Genomic DNA, 16,181 nt, shown 5'->3' on the forward strand with positions numbered 1-16,181 from the left:
CAATGTAAAACTGTAACACTGCGTGTTAAATTTAAAGTTTTTTTTTCAAAGTTTGACAAAATATGATCGTATACATACATACATAATATGATCATTCAAGTGAATAATATATTAATATGTTTAATTTCAATAATTGTTTTAATTGTAATAACATTTTGTTTATGTTTATCATAATACAGGATATTTACATATATATCATAAAGCGTACTACGGCAGTGGTTCTGTGTATAATAATAATAATAATCATAATAATACTTTTTAATAATAATAATAATTTTTATTGATTTCTGAAATATTTACACAATTACAGTAATCATTTTTAGTGACTTCCAACATGTACTTTTTACAAAGTTCAGCACGGAGTGCTGCATATATGATTCATTTTCTACACTTCATTTCAATTAAAATTTTGATAATAATACGTTTTTGCATCTATATTTACAACTCGTGTTCTTCTAATATTAACAGTGAAGATTACACTAATTTTTGGAATAATAATAATAATAATAATAATAATAATAATAATAAATTTTTTTATTGTTCTTTCAAATATTTACTACATATGTACAATGATCATCTATTCAGTATATTATTTTACAAGGTTCAGCACTTTGTGCTACATATAATGAGTTTTTTTTATTGTTCTTTCAAATATTTACATATGTACAATAGTAATGATGATAACAGTTTTTTTATATTACAATCATAATAATAATTTACAATTATATTGTTCAGAGTTACATAAGTTGTATAATATTACATGTTGTGGTTTACTATATTTTTTTTCAAGTTTGAAAAGGTGTGATTATACAACAGTATTTACAGATGTGCAATCTGAATATTATGTGTCATTTTCACAAACATACGGTGTAAACACATGATTTACTTTTAAAATAATTTTTTTTTTACATTGCATACATTTGTTACAGTTATTATATACATTACATACATTTGACATTTGTTACAATTATTGTATACATTACTTACATTTGTTTACATATGATACATTACTTACATTTCTTTACATATGATACATTACTTACATTTGTTTACATGTGATATTTACATTACGTACATTGGTTTACATATAATACATACATTGGTTTTCTTGTGATACGTACATTACATGCATTTGGTTACATATGATACATCTTGGATGAGAACTAATTTTTTTTCCTTTCATCCTCGAAGCTTAAATGTAAGCTTATCTGAGGATGACACCAGTTGGTTATTATGTATTCTTTTTTTTTTTGCTGTGTTAGGATGCTATGGAATCTATGATTGAGAAATTCGCGCGCGCGCACTCACACGCACACACACACACACGCGCCCACACCAACTCCGCCCACTCACCCACCCACACACACACAATAAATTGGAATGTACTGATGCGTCGCTGAACTGGAAGCCTGAGCGAATATATTGTGTTTCATTAAGTTTGTATGGTATTTTGGGTGCGTGTTTCTTGTTCGAAGTATGTCCTTAGAGCTCTTTTCAGGCTATTGTAGTTTGTAAAGTTTCTATACTCAAAAGGTAATTAGTTTATCATGTCTGGGATGTAGTAGTTTCGCGTGGCCTTTCTGTAGTGATTATTGTATTTATATGTGATATCATTAGTAGTCTGAGGTCTTGTTATACGGTATGTATTTCTGACTGTCCTGTAGTTGGCACCGAAATAATGTTTCAGCAAAGCTGCATAGTGACATAAATGTTTTGCTGTCAGTATTTTGTGTTCTGCCATTGCAATGTATATAAGGTCGTTATTTTCTCTTTGTTCCCAAAAGATCAGTTTTATCATTTTATACTCTAGCGACATTAATCTATTTAATTTGTAGGGTGCACAGAAAGCATACGTTGTTATAGCGTATCTTAGTATATTTTTGCATAATGCTTTGTATATTAGTGTTTTTAGGCGTATGAGAACTATGTCTTTTAATGTGTAGAGTTTGCCACTTATTGTTCGGAGTTTGTCGTGTAGATGTTTTATATGGCTATTCCAGTTCATATCTGCATCGAGGTAAATTCCAAGGTATCGTATTGTTTCAACCTGAGTGATCGTAGTGGTTTTGCTGTTCTGTGTGTTTTTTGTGTTGGAAATGGATTTTGGATAGTTATATATTTGTTATCAACTGGTCGAGTTAGTGGATTTCTGAATATCATTAATTTTGTCTTTTCTGAGTTTAGGTGTATGGAGTTTTTCGTGAGCCAGTCTACTATCAGATTTATATCATGTTGCATATTTGTTTGAGAAATGCTTGCGTTATTTTGGATGGGTATTATTGCTGTATCGTCTGCGTACTGGAATATCTTACCTTTGAGTGGTAACTGATTAATATCGTGAGTGTAAATGTTGAATAGAGTTGGGGAGAGTACGGCTCCCTGTGACACTCCACAGGTTACTGGTAGCTCTCTGCTTCGGTTTGATCCGATACGTGTGATATGCTTTCTATTTTGGAGGTAGTTTGTAAACCACCTGTGAAGAGGCCCGTCTATTCCAAAGTACCTCAGCTTTTCTAACAAGGTTTGATGTGAAGTGTATCGAATGCTTTGGTTAGATCTATAAAGACTACCATGGTTATTTTGTTTTTGTCTAAGGCGGTATTAATTATGTCTGTAAAGTCTTCCAAGAGAGATGTTGTTCCCTTATTTTTCTGAAAACCATATTGTGTTTTGGGGATAATATTAAAGATCTCAGTGTATGGTGTGAGTTTCTTCAGTATGATCCGCTCCATAATTTGATTGATAATTGGTAATGTTGCTATGGGTCTGTAATTGCTGATTAAATTTCTTTTTCCTTGTTTGTATATGGGTGTAATTATGGCGGTCTTTAGCATACTTGATATCTGTCTTGTTTTAAATATTTTATTTATTAGTTTTAGTAGGATTAGACTTAAACTAGTTGCATGTTGCTTTATATCTTTAGGTCTGATACCATCTATTCCTGGGCCTTTGTTTGGTTTGATTTGATGTATTGCTGAGAGAAGTTCTGCTTCTTTTATGGTTGGGAACCATAATGTCTATTTTGATCACGGTCCAAATGGAGGGTCTCGTTTTGTGATTGGGGGAATATTTCTGTGAAGTTCTTGGATGGAGTCTGCAAAGTATTGGTTAAAGTCATTTGCTAGCTGTTGGAGAGGTTTTGCGTCTTTCATGAAGCTGTGTTTTATGGTTTCGGAGGCAACATAATGTAGTGGGAACATAATGTAGCATCTCATTAATCAGATCCCAGGTTTGTTTCATGTTGTTTTGTGCGGAGGTTAGTTTGTCTCTGTAGTAGCTTCTTTTTGCATTTCTGATTTGTGTTGTAAGGCGATTCCTTGTTATCTTATATTTAGTTTTTAAGGTTGTGTTATTTGGATATCGCTTTAATTCTTTCCATAAAGCTTCCTTTCTGTGTATTTCTAGGATTAAGTTTTGTGTTATCCAAGGATTTTGTGTTGTTTTTGATCGAATTCGGACTTTCTTTGTAGCTTTCTTATATATTTCCTCCAGTGTGAATTTAATGTTGTTGTAAAAGATATCTGCTGAATCTGATGCCAGGTGTTCCCAGTCTGTTTTTCTTATTTCGTGGTTGACTATTTCTTCGTCTATTATTGTTTTCTGTCGTTTTTCTTCTGTGGGACATTGCATGGGTATTGTCTTGGTGTGCAGGTTTAGAGCGGTGAAGTAATGGTCTGCTACTTTGCACTTTATGACTGATGCAGTGTAATTATTTGGTGATGCTCGGACGTTTATATGGTCTAGACAGGAGGCAGTGATAGTATTTCCGAATATTTCTTCTCTAGTACATGATGTTATTGTGGTATTAGATTGTACATGGATAGTGTGTCTAGGTATTGTACAGTGTTGTTCTGGTTTTCATTTGAAATATTTATGTTTATGTCGCCAATTATCATTAGGTGTTTAGTTGAGCTTATTTCTTAGCTTGAAAGCCAGCAATTCAGTTCGTGTAAGAATTTTACCATGTTTAGGTTTGGTGGCCTGTAAATAGCATTTAGTATTATGGGACGCTGTGTATTCGTGGTATTAATGATTTCGAGGCAGAGGGCTTCAGCATGCTCAAACTGATAGGCCATTTCGTTTGCTATTAATTTTTGTTTCATAAATATCAGTATTCCACCCCCTCTTCTTGTTTGGCGGCATGATCTATGTTGTTGGAAGCCTGGAATTTGGAAAGCAGTCGCTTCGTCATTAGTTATGGATACTTCCGTAAGAATTAATATATCAATAATATCAGTGTAATTCTTCAGAGAAGCCTTTAATAATAACCTATGTTTTCGGATGCTTCTGATGTTAATATGCAAGATTGAGAGACCTCTTTCTTGTACTGTGTTTTGTTTCCATGTATCAAGCGATTCGATACAATTACTGATGTATTCTGGTGTAATTACATCTATATGATGGTTCACATTAATTTTTTGTTGTGTTGAGATCTTCTTATTGAACTAAGTTGGAGTCTTTTGTTTCACTCTGGCAACCTGTCTATATCTTCCGAGCTATTTATTTGCATAGACTTTGAAGTCTGTGACTTTCTCAAGAATATTTTGCCGTCTTTGATCCATAAAAATTGATACTTTTTTTCTGTTTTTTCCTTTCTTGCTTGGTACAAAAGATTCTGATTGAAAGGTGTTAAATATTCAGATAGAAAGATTGGCGTATTGTCTTGCGATGCATTTAAATCCTTGACTACTGGTTTTTTCAGTCTGCTGGCTTTTATGAGATTGTCTCTTCTAGCCTTGCTTGTCAGACGAACTATGACTGGTGCCGGTCGTGGCGAACCTTGTTTTCTGTTCTTCCTGGGAAACTGATTTATGGTCTGAATATCATTATGCTGTAAGGGTATGTCAATTGCATGGCCTAACTTTAGAACTACGTCTCTGAGATTTTCTGTGGATTCGGTTTCTGGAAGACCGTTTACGACAAGGTCTTCTTTATGTTGTTGTTGGTTTAAAACTTCGTATTGTTGTTTCAGGGAATTAAATTCTTGACGGAGTTCCGATGTGTCTTTTATCAATTTGTGCTGCCTCTCAGATAATGTGTTAATGCTGGTTTTAATGTCTTTTACCGTTTGTAAGAGTTCATCGACTTTTGAATTATTAAATTTAACAAACTCTTCATATTCGCTATTTTTTTTTGTTATTTCTTTATTCTGTTTATCAAATAGTTCTTGGACAAGATCTACCAAGCTGGCTTTTATATTTTCTAAACCTTTTTCTAGTAATAAATTAACGGAACTCAAATTATAAGACTCACCGGTGTTTTGTTGTCTGTTCAGTTCATTGTCCGATTCTGCCTCAGGCGTAATCAGTTGCGTCGTGGGTGGTGGCGTTTCTTTGTTCTCTCTACAGTTTAGGTACTTCCATTCTTCTCGTTTGGCATTGGATTTGCGTTGCCAGGTTGTTTCAGAAAGCCCGGAACATGTAAAGTGAAGATTCCTATGGCATTTTCTGCAGGTTATGTAACATCCGTCGGACGGCAATTCCTTCTGACACTTGTTGCACTTCATGACTCTCCTTTCTTCCTCTGGACAGCTGCAAAGATGGCGACGTCCTTTGTTCTGTACTCGTTAGCAACCGCAGTGTACGCTTCAATTTTTTTCGCACACTCAGATTTTGGATTCCACTTGGCCGATTTCGATGAATTATATGTCACTGTCTTCAGCGTGACAAGTAGAGTTTCTTTATGGCACTTTTAAATTAAAAACAGTAGTTAGAACCACATTAAAACTATAAAAACGGGACGAGCGATACGACCATGCAACCGTTCGTATGCCTACACAGCGCCCTCTCTTTAATAATAATAATAATAATAATAATAATAATAATAATAATAATAATAATAATAATAATAATAATAATAATAATAATAATAATAATAATAATAATAATAATAATAATAATAATAATAATAACAATGTCTCAGATAAATTACATACATATCATTATTACAGATGATTATTACAGACATTTTTTGCATGTTTATACATTATGTATAAAATAACAATTTTTTTTATTTTCATCGTACAGAGTATTTACGTATTTACAATTAATGCATATTACACTTGATGCTCTGTACATTATACTGTACGAAGTTTAAGGCACATTATTTCTTTTCAATATTTTTTCTTTGGATACAAATTCATATACTTTTTTGATATCAGTATCTTCATTATTATTATACACCGTGCTGACTGTTTTATTACATAATCTGCTACTTTGGTTATAAGGATTACGTATAGATGAGTGAGGCAAGTTAATCCCATCTACTTCGAAGCTTGGGATAGCTTTTATGAAGAGAGTGGGATTTAGTCTTGACTATTTATGTTGTTGCTACTGTTTATGTTTGGGATGTTGGCATTGGATACTGGTGATTTGTGATGTACATATAAGCGTTAATGGTATATTAACCTTGTTGGTTAATATGCCATTTAACGTAAGATAAGCTTACAAATAAGCTTTGAGGATGAAAGCTGAGAAATTATTTCTCATACAAGATAATAAAAATATTATTATTATATGGGTACTTCCATAGAGTCCAAAGACTCATTTAATGTGATCCAATCTATCCGCACAATCTATTATAATTCTACTTGAACCCGTTAAAAGAGAAAGCACTTACAACTGACTCTGGCAACCCATTACATTCAATCAGACCCCTCCAAACAAAATCACTAGTCCACACACCCCTACTAACCACACCTTTATTCAACTTCCAGGTATGACCCCTTGTTCTGGTTACTCTAGCGAAGTCCTGAAACATTTCCTCTATATCTATCCTATAATACCCTCTAAGGAACATAAATGTTTCTATAATATCCCAGATTACAGAAGTTGGTTGATATGAGAAAAAGATTTTCTCATATCAACCAACTTGTGCAATCCACACTCTCTCAATCTAAACCCATAACATTCCACGGGCCACTCACCACATTGGCACTGGTGAGCTATGCAAATTCTAACAAAGGTCTGACATCCTCGAGCAAAAAAAAGGCCTAACTTAGCCCTTATAATTCTTGTATTGCGACTTTGTAGTGATTCTGAGAGATATGATAATTCCTATGGGATATCAAACATTAATGCCAGATCTTTTAAAAATTTCAAATTGAGAAGTCGGTTTAAAAAGCCTTATATTTATTGTGTGATGCAAAATGCTTGCATAAAGCTGGGTAATTTCTCCACAAAGCAAGAGCCATTCGTAAACTGCAAGCTGCCAATTGTGGTCCAGACAGACGGCCGATCTCTAAAATTTTTTCGATACCAAGAACTTTTGCAATCGTATTTAATTCTCGTTGATTTTTTGGTGATTGATGATAAAAAGAACATAATTTATCCATACATATTTCAAAGTGATTTATTTCTTTAATGCTTTTATCGAATAGTCTGATGCTAAGTGTACACGATGAGCGCAATGACAAATCACACCGTTGAGAAATTTTTGTAGAAATTTGATTGCAACACCTCATTTGTTTCCTAACATTACACTAGCTCCATCAGAACAAAATGCAATGAAATTAATTTTCATATAGTTATCAGAAAATCCATATGAATTTAAAGTAGCAATTATAGTAGCATGTATACATTCCTAGAAGTGGTAGTCGGCGTATACTACATGTATACTACTAGAGGTGGTAGTCGGCGGTAGATGGCGTAGTTGCGGTCAGTTGGTGGATGAGTGGTCGAAACAGTTGTAGAGCAGATGCCCTCCCACGATGAGTCTTTGGACTCCCTGCAGGTGTCGTGTAATAATAATTCCACGGTGGTATTCTTTAGTTCCACAAGATTATTAAACATGAAGAACACGGGACTGGCAAATTTGAGAAAAATTTAACAAAGGGCTCGCGCGAGCCCATTATCCCTCACTACTGCATATTGGTCACTCGCTTCTGAATTCTCTCCTCATTTCCAAGAAACCCAGGGGATCAGACTTTCGCACATTAATCCAGATGTGTGCGTGTCAGGCCTTAAAAAGAGGAATAATAATTCCCTTATGCCTCACTCCTTGTTAATGTGTTCTTCAATAGCCAAGTAATCGTATGGGCTACTTAGCAACCTTAGCAATATGTCCTCTAAACTTTAAATATCAGCCTCCCACTACTGCTAAAATCTGTAGCTTCATCTATTTCCTGGAGTAGTGCCATCACTGTTATACGGTTTTTGCCCATACTGACAGCCTATTTAAATCGACCTGCCAGCTATTCACATCGCCTTGATTAACTATTACTCTATCTAATTTCACATCAGCAAACAACTGAATATTTCCTTTCAGGTTATTGCCAATATTATTTATGTACAAATTAAACAGCAATGGTCCCAGCATTCAACCTTGCGGCAGACCATTATTCACTTACTGAGGCATGACCGACCCTTCACAATGCCATGTTGACTCTCATACAGAATCATATTTTTATCTACCAATTCTTGGATTCCCTTTTCTACCAATTTTTCTAGTACTTTTACCACCACATATTAGATACTGACTGGTTTATAATTTCCTAATATTATCTTATAACCACCCCTTTACAAAGGAATTATTTTGTTATCCTTCTACACCTTTGACACTTTACCAGAACTGAGACTTAAATTAAAGAGCCTAGTCATAGGCTTTGCCAGTTCCTTTGCACAGTCTCGCAAAACCCTAGCTGATATTCCATCTAATCCCACAGCTGTATTTACATTGAGATCCTGCAATATCCTAAGAACCTCCAACTGTCACAAAGGTTAAAGCAGTTAGCTCACTATGAAGATATGTGTTTGCAAAATGGTCATTCACTCACTCAACTATTTTATCTTCTTCTGTCTCCTGGTGACCATCATCACTCATTAAGATTAATCTTCCATAGTCATTCTTCCTCTTATTTGCCACATAACGAACGAACCCTTTGGTATTTCCTTTGTCCTGCTCGGCTAAATCCTTCTCATAATCTCATTTTGTCTTTTTTGCCAAGCTGGTCACCTTTCTTGCGTGAGCCTTGTACTGTCCATAAATTTGCAGATAACTTTTCTCTTTATATACACTCCACAGCATTTTCCTCTTCTTCAGCACGTGCTTCATGATATTATTCATCAATCTAACTCCTATTCGATTAATCCTCCTTACGTGGGTTATACATGTAAAATTTATTACTGCTTCCTATAGATCAGGGATGCACAAACTTGTTAAGGCGGAGGGCCGCATGGTTCCATTATTACTTATGGGAAGGCAGCCAAAAAAAAACTTGAAAGTTATCTACCATATATTGTTTATTTTATTTATACCTCTCATAATTGTTACAAAAAATGGTAATAAAATGTCAGTGAATTTAATTTGATCCGTTACATTGCATTTATTTGACAATTGTTTTGATATTTGGTTCGGGTTTTGTAGTAGCCAACCGCAAAATTGATTCTAAATTTTCATCCGTCAGGCGGTTCCTATTTTTCGATTTGTTAATGTTCATGACTGAAAAAGTTTGTTCACAAAGATATGTTTGAGCCAAAGAGGCTTGCACATTTTAATGCATTATCTAGCAACCATTTATAATTGTTTTTATCGACACAACGATAGAAGTTTAATAAATTGCCTTCGTTAAATTTATTTCACAGGCTCTCATCGTTTTGAATGTCGATGAGTTGAAGCTGTGCTGATTCGGGTGCATTTTCGGGCTAAATGGCAAAAGGATTGCTAAATAAATCTAGCAACGGTTTCTCTTTATTAAAATCATAAAACCGATCCTTGAAGGTTGATATCAAGTTGTCAATCTTTACAACATACACAGTTTTGAAGTTGACATTGAACTTTTCAGAAACTTTGTTATAATTAGGAAAATGGATGTAATTCCCTGACTTCAGTTGGATTTGAAATAGATTTAACTTGCACTGAAAAGACAAAATGTGGCCGTAAATTTGAGTAACCAATTGATCTTTGCACTGAAGTCGCGTATTTAACGTAATTAAATGATTAGTAATGTAAACTAGAAAGGCTAAGTCACATAACCAATCCGAATGTTTTACGTCAGGGACGTTTTAGATTTTTTCAGTCATGAAGATTTCAATTTCATCAATTAAATTTAGGAATCGCTCCAATGTTTGTCCACGACTTAGCCACCTCACTTCTGTGTAAAAAATTAAGTCACCATATTCACTTTCAATGTATTCAAGGAACTTTTTAAATTGTCGGTGATTAAGGCCACGGGATTTTATAAAATTAATCGTTGAAACCACAGCTTTCATGTCATCTTCAAATCCACGTTTCTTAGGGCACACGCTCTCCTGGTGGATTATGCAGTAGAATTGTATCAACTAATCGTCGTGCCGTCACAAATGCTGTTTCAATAATGTTACCAATCCAGAATTAGCTTCTATCATGGAAGGAACTCTGTCAGTCGTGATACCCGATAATTTCGTCGGATCTGAATCAATTTTGGAACACTGTTCCAAAAGCCCAGTGAACATGTCATCACCCTTCGTTTGATCTGACAATGAACTCATTCCAATCAGCTCCTAACTTACGTCAAACGCTTGCGTTATTCCACGTGCAAATATTATCAACTGGGCTGTGGAAGTGTCAGTTGATTCATCAATAGCTAATTAAAAATAGGCAAATTTCTTTGAATAAGATGTTCATTGGTCATTTACATTTACCGAGATGGCAGTAATCCTTCTTTGCACAATCATCCTGTTTAACTGAATTTTCTCAACATTTTAGGCTGATTCAGGACAAATTTTTTAGCAGCTATCGCAAGGCAATCTTTAACGAAATCTCCGTCTGTAAATGGTCGCCACCTTTTTGCTATAAGGCGAGATATACAAAACATATTTCTGTTGTGATTTCCGAATCTTGAATAGATTTTGTAAAGATCACTTGCTGACTTGTCAATTCTCGTTTCAAAAATGAAATCTTTTGTTTACGAAGTTCTTCGGGTAGATTTGAAAATGTAGAATGCAGACTTTCATAGTGTCTCCTTATATTGTATTCTTTTGGTATGGCTACAGCACTTTTGCAAATCGAGCACACGATATTATTAAACGACTGCACAAAACCACATTTTTCGGTCCAGCCATCCTGAAACTGCCGTTTTTCATCTTGTAGTTTGCGTTTCCTACTTGGCACTGCTTTATCCATTGTAGAATTTATTTTTTACCGTTTCCTAGGGGTGATAATTAATTGTAGTAACCGCACCTACGAAAACAAAATACTCATATGACAAATAGACGAATTATAAAATTTGTTAACATTATTACGAACCGATTATCGTAAGTAGACAGGCAAACGTGATGTCACAGCTGCTTTGCTTTGCGCATGTACCATTTTTAAAAATTACCTATCGTGTAACTTATTAAAGTCAAAATAATACACGGCGAGGCGGGCCGCCAGCAAATCAACGGAGGGCCGCAGTCTGTGCATCTCTACTCTAGATGATCCTTAACTATATCCCACTCACTATTTACATCCTGTAGTGTTTTATTGTCATTGTATGATGCGCCCAGTTCATTGCAAGTGTGTGCGTGTGAAATGGTTGCGAGAAAACAACTGACGGAATTTGAAAGTGGCGCTGTGATAGGATGTCATTTTGAAGGCCTATCTGTTCGGCAGATTATTGAGAAATTCAGCCATCCAGGGTCAATAATCTAAAATATTATACTATTGTGGAATTGTAGAGATTCAACTGTAAATGCTGTCAGTACTGGACTGCCCACGACACTCACAGAAAGTGACGAAAGCTGTGTTATGGAACGACGGTTCATGTACATCCTCTACCGAGCAGATGGACGGGAGTATATGTCGGTGTAAGGGATGCTCTGTGCACGTCACTTACCAGAGTGCATATTACGATCTATGAAATCCGTAGGTGGCGGTGTGATGTATAGTCGTCTTTTTTCTGGGTTGGACTCGGATTGTTGTTTGTTATGCCACAAGTATTGAACCCCAAGATGTATCTGCACATTCAGAACAATGCAATGCTTTCTACTTTATGGCATTTGTAAGGAACTAATTGTGGTCTCTTTCATTAATGCACAGTGTCATAAGGCTGCTGGTATTAATGCAGAACATCACCACAGCCATGATTTCAATCGAACTGTACAACTCTGGGATAAACTGGAGCATCAGAAGGGGTGAAGGATGTCGGCCTCAGAGTAGTCCAGGACCTCGTTATATGCTTAAAAGAAGTATGGTCTGAAGTCCCTTTAATTGTTATCGCACGCTTGTAAAAAGTGCGCCTGAAAAATCATCGCAACGAAAAAAGGATGTCTTACATCTTATTAAGGTGGTCAATTTGCCTGTTTGTTCCTCACACTATTGTGTCTGTTGACTTCTATCCAAGTAGCATTCCTTTTGGAGAATATGCCTTTATGGTCACACACGAAGGGGAACTACAGAATAAAGACAGAGGAGAGAGAGAGAGAGAGAGATAAATCCCTCAAACATTAGTCCTTTGTCCAAGCCTTTTGACCCAATGGCCTTAAATATCCATGCAGCAACCACTTCAACTTTTTCAAAATATTTAATTGCATTTTTTTATGGTAATGATATACATATAAGGTGATTCTGTTTCACTGAAAGGTTTTACTCAAAAGATGTTTTACTAACTGCGAAAGAAATAGTGCAGTGATTTGAGATCAGCATCCTGCGTATTGGAAATTTGATATACCAAAGAAGCGCTTCTTCTTCTTCTATAGATCAGAGTTTCAAGTTTTGCTATTATCAGCACGCCAATGATACTAAAAATGTAGGATAGTTTTATCACCTTTTATTGGCTTCACTTTTTGTCAGTGCTTATTAAAAATATTTCAGATTACATGTAAATAACAGAACTTCGTGCTGATTAGCAATTTTTAAATCTCGAAATATATTATTTATCCAAAAACATTGAAGTTCTGGGAAGACAGGTTATTAATGTAATGTCTAGCTTTTCTTTCTTTTTCTTCTCCCGTAATCCTAAATGGAACGTTGGTTCATTCATGGCTGGTAGGTGATAGTCTTGGTTAGCCTCCTCCAGTCATCTCGGTCTCTTGTTCGTGATGTCAGTTGAGAAAGGGAGGAATTTGTCCATTTCTGGTTGTTGTCAGTCCATTTTAATCCCCTAACCTTTGGTCCAGGAACGATTCCGTCTAGTGCTTTGCTTTGGAATGCCATTAGCTCTCTCCACGTCCGAACCATTTCATCTGTCTTCTTCTGATGACAGTCAGAATATTTTCCCTTTTTCTCCCATCTATTGAATTAATCAGATTTCGGACATTTTCATTGGTTTCGTGAGCGGTATAGGGGATAGCTAATGTCTATGTACGCAGTCTTAAAGATTAAAAGAAAAAATATTTGAAACAAAATAAAGAAAAATGAAATGAAACTGCAGAATATTCATTTTTTTCAATGGTACTTTGCCGAATATGGATTCAATTCCCTTTTTCTATGAGGGTTGGCAGTTATGACAACCTCAATAGGGTAATATGCATTTAGAAATAATCATTGAAATTCAAATTTCAAATATTTAAAACGAAAAACATCTTTCTCGGTGTTATGAATAATAAAACGAAAAAGTTTCTTATTGAACTAATTAATTCACCACATATTTTTCATTAAAAAGTGAATTTATTTTAATTAATTTGATGAAAAACGTGTTCTCGAGTAAAACCTCCTTGAAAGAAAAAAAATATGCTTGTGTGCTCATTTCCCACTCGAAAGATTATAAGCAGTACATGCATAATAGCATACGGGGTACAGAAAGGAAAGAACATAATGACATTCTGAGCCTTCTATACTGGCTCATTTGTTGTAATAAGAACAGGTGCAGTTTTCTGAATTCAAAATACTATTAAGGGACAGAGAAATACTCTTTTCTACTCACATAAGGAATTTTTTGGAATCAAGCAAAAAAATTGTTTTCAATCATTTTGCATCAGAAAGACGAATTTCAGGTGAGAAGTAATAGGAAGCCGTGTTCAGGTGAGAAGTAATAGGAAGCCGTGTATTCAGTTCAAAATTGAGACTGTGAAGAAAATGTAGCAAGAAATAAAGTTCATAAAAAATACACACAAAAACAATATTTGGATTTATCGAAAAAAATATAATTTAATACTGAAATATATTTAAAATTCGTTATTTATCTGAATTACATGTACGGTGTCCACTGCTTTATATAAAATTATTTACTTAGAAAAGTTTCAAATTTAGTAAAAAGTTGTAATACATATGCTTTATTTAATACTGCTGGAATTCCTTTAGCCCGAATTACAGCACATATACATTTTGGCAGAGATTTCACAAGGTGTTGGATTACATCAAAGTCTACAACATACGAGGAGTTCACTACACGATCCGTTAACTGGCTTGGATTTGACGGAACAGGACCTTACTCCCAGAATCTGTTTTCATAATATGTTCCATACATTCTCAGTGGGATTTAGATCCCTGTTTGTGGTTGCCTGGGAAAATGGATGGAAGTCGCTCTGTGATCGCTGTACCACTGCTAAATAATTCTTGTTTGATGGATAACATTATCATCTATGAAACAACCGTCACCTGCTAGATTACAAATCAATATTGCAGGACGGACTTGCTCGGCAACAATGTTTAATATTCTTTGCTCACCTCCCGACCTTCCAGTAATATCAAGGGTCCCATTCCTTACCCACAGAAGATGCCCTACACCATGATTCCACTTCCATAACCTTCGTTAGTAATCCCAAGAAAAGCCTCCAAAGTTTCCAATGAATGAGTTGGTTGTTTCATTCGGCTTCTAGAAAACTGACTGCTTACCATGAGTACATGGCATAGTGCACTATGATCGTCGGACACATGACGTTTTTCCAGTTCTTCTCGTGTCCAGTCACGTTGTTCCTGACATCACTGTAGAGGAATTTTCCAGTTCATCGCAGAAATCAGTGGTTTCCTTATAGGCATTCGAGTGTCAATGCGTATCGTTTTCAATTCCGTGCTCATAGTTCCGTGAGATGTGTGTCGGGAGAAGCCTTTATTTAATGCTTCGGTAAATTGATGCCCATAGGAAGTTCTGTTTGCTCGTAGAAGCCTTCTCTGTCGATAGGTTATCTCGTTCCTGACAGACTGTTCTTGGCATCATAGTTACTTCTTCTTCTTCTCTTCCGTCTAAGACGGATTGAGTCTTCTCTTGTGCAGGATCTTCCAGTCTTCTCTATTCCTTGCTGTGGGAAAAAGTTCCTTATCTGCATCCTGACATGTTCTTTCAGTGAAATATGACTTAAACTATTAGATATTTCCATATTCTAATTTTGATATTAATACACCTAATAGTTTATTTAATGGGATATTATTATTAAGTTGTGCAAGATTTGATTTCCTAATGTGTCATATGTGATGGCTTATAATGTCTGACCCTTTGGTACTGCTAAAAACGTCTAAAATTATAACAAATGAAATAATCATTTGTATCTTTTTTTTTTATATCACTCCCACACATAAAAGGTCTAAACACATAATGCTGTACATTATGTACAGCATTATGTAAGGTGGCATTTCCCATTTTTAACTAAACTTTATGTAATCGTTTAACAGAATCAATAGTTTTATGAACTTTATAATAATACATTATTTAATTCATAGCTTGAAAAAGTGTCAGGTATGATTTTATGGATTATTTATCTGAATTGTTTAATCGTTTTCCCAAATCTTTAGCTACATTTACACAAATACTAAGCACACACGATTTCCAAAAGAATAACGAATAAACATGGTGGAATCAAATTGTCTTTGCACGTGGATATATATAGCTAAGGTACACTCTGCTGGTGTGGAGTTATTAGCTACAGTGTTCAACAGGTAGGTGTTATATTAAGAGATACTCTTGTCCTCCCTGTAGTTCGGGTTCTCGTAGGGTGGGTTAGTACTTCACTAAATAAAAATATTTCAAGCTCTGAAGCTTTAAATGGAAAAATCGTCGGAGAAAAAAACGGATTTCGACGCTTATAGGGTAAAGGTAGAAGAATAGAAATCTCGGGCATTTAGAAGGTTATTTCTATAGTATAGTTTATCTAGGAATGCGAATTTCTTATTTTTCCTAGAGAGACGAACAGATAATGAATCTTTTTTTTTTTTTTTTTTTTTTTTTTTTTGTGAATATAGATGGCGAATACGTCTTAAAGGTATCGTTCTCCAAAAGGTGACTAGGGTAGTAATTATGAAAAAGGATTTCTTCCAGTGTCCTTAGATAAACATTTTCGAAAATTGCA

Source organism: Typopeltis vanoorti, chromosome 11 (assembly GCF_054136105.1).
Source record: "Typopeltis vanoorti isolate ZY-2024b chromosome 11, IOZ_Tvanoo_1.0, whole genome shotgun sequence".
NCBI classification, from domain to species: domain Eukaryota; kingdom Metazoa; phylum Arthropoda; class Arachnida; order Uropygi; family Thelyphonidae; genus Typopeltis; species Typopeltis vanoorti.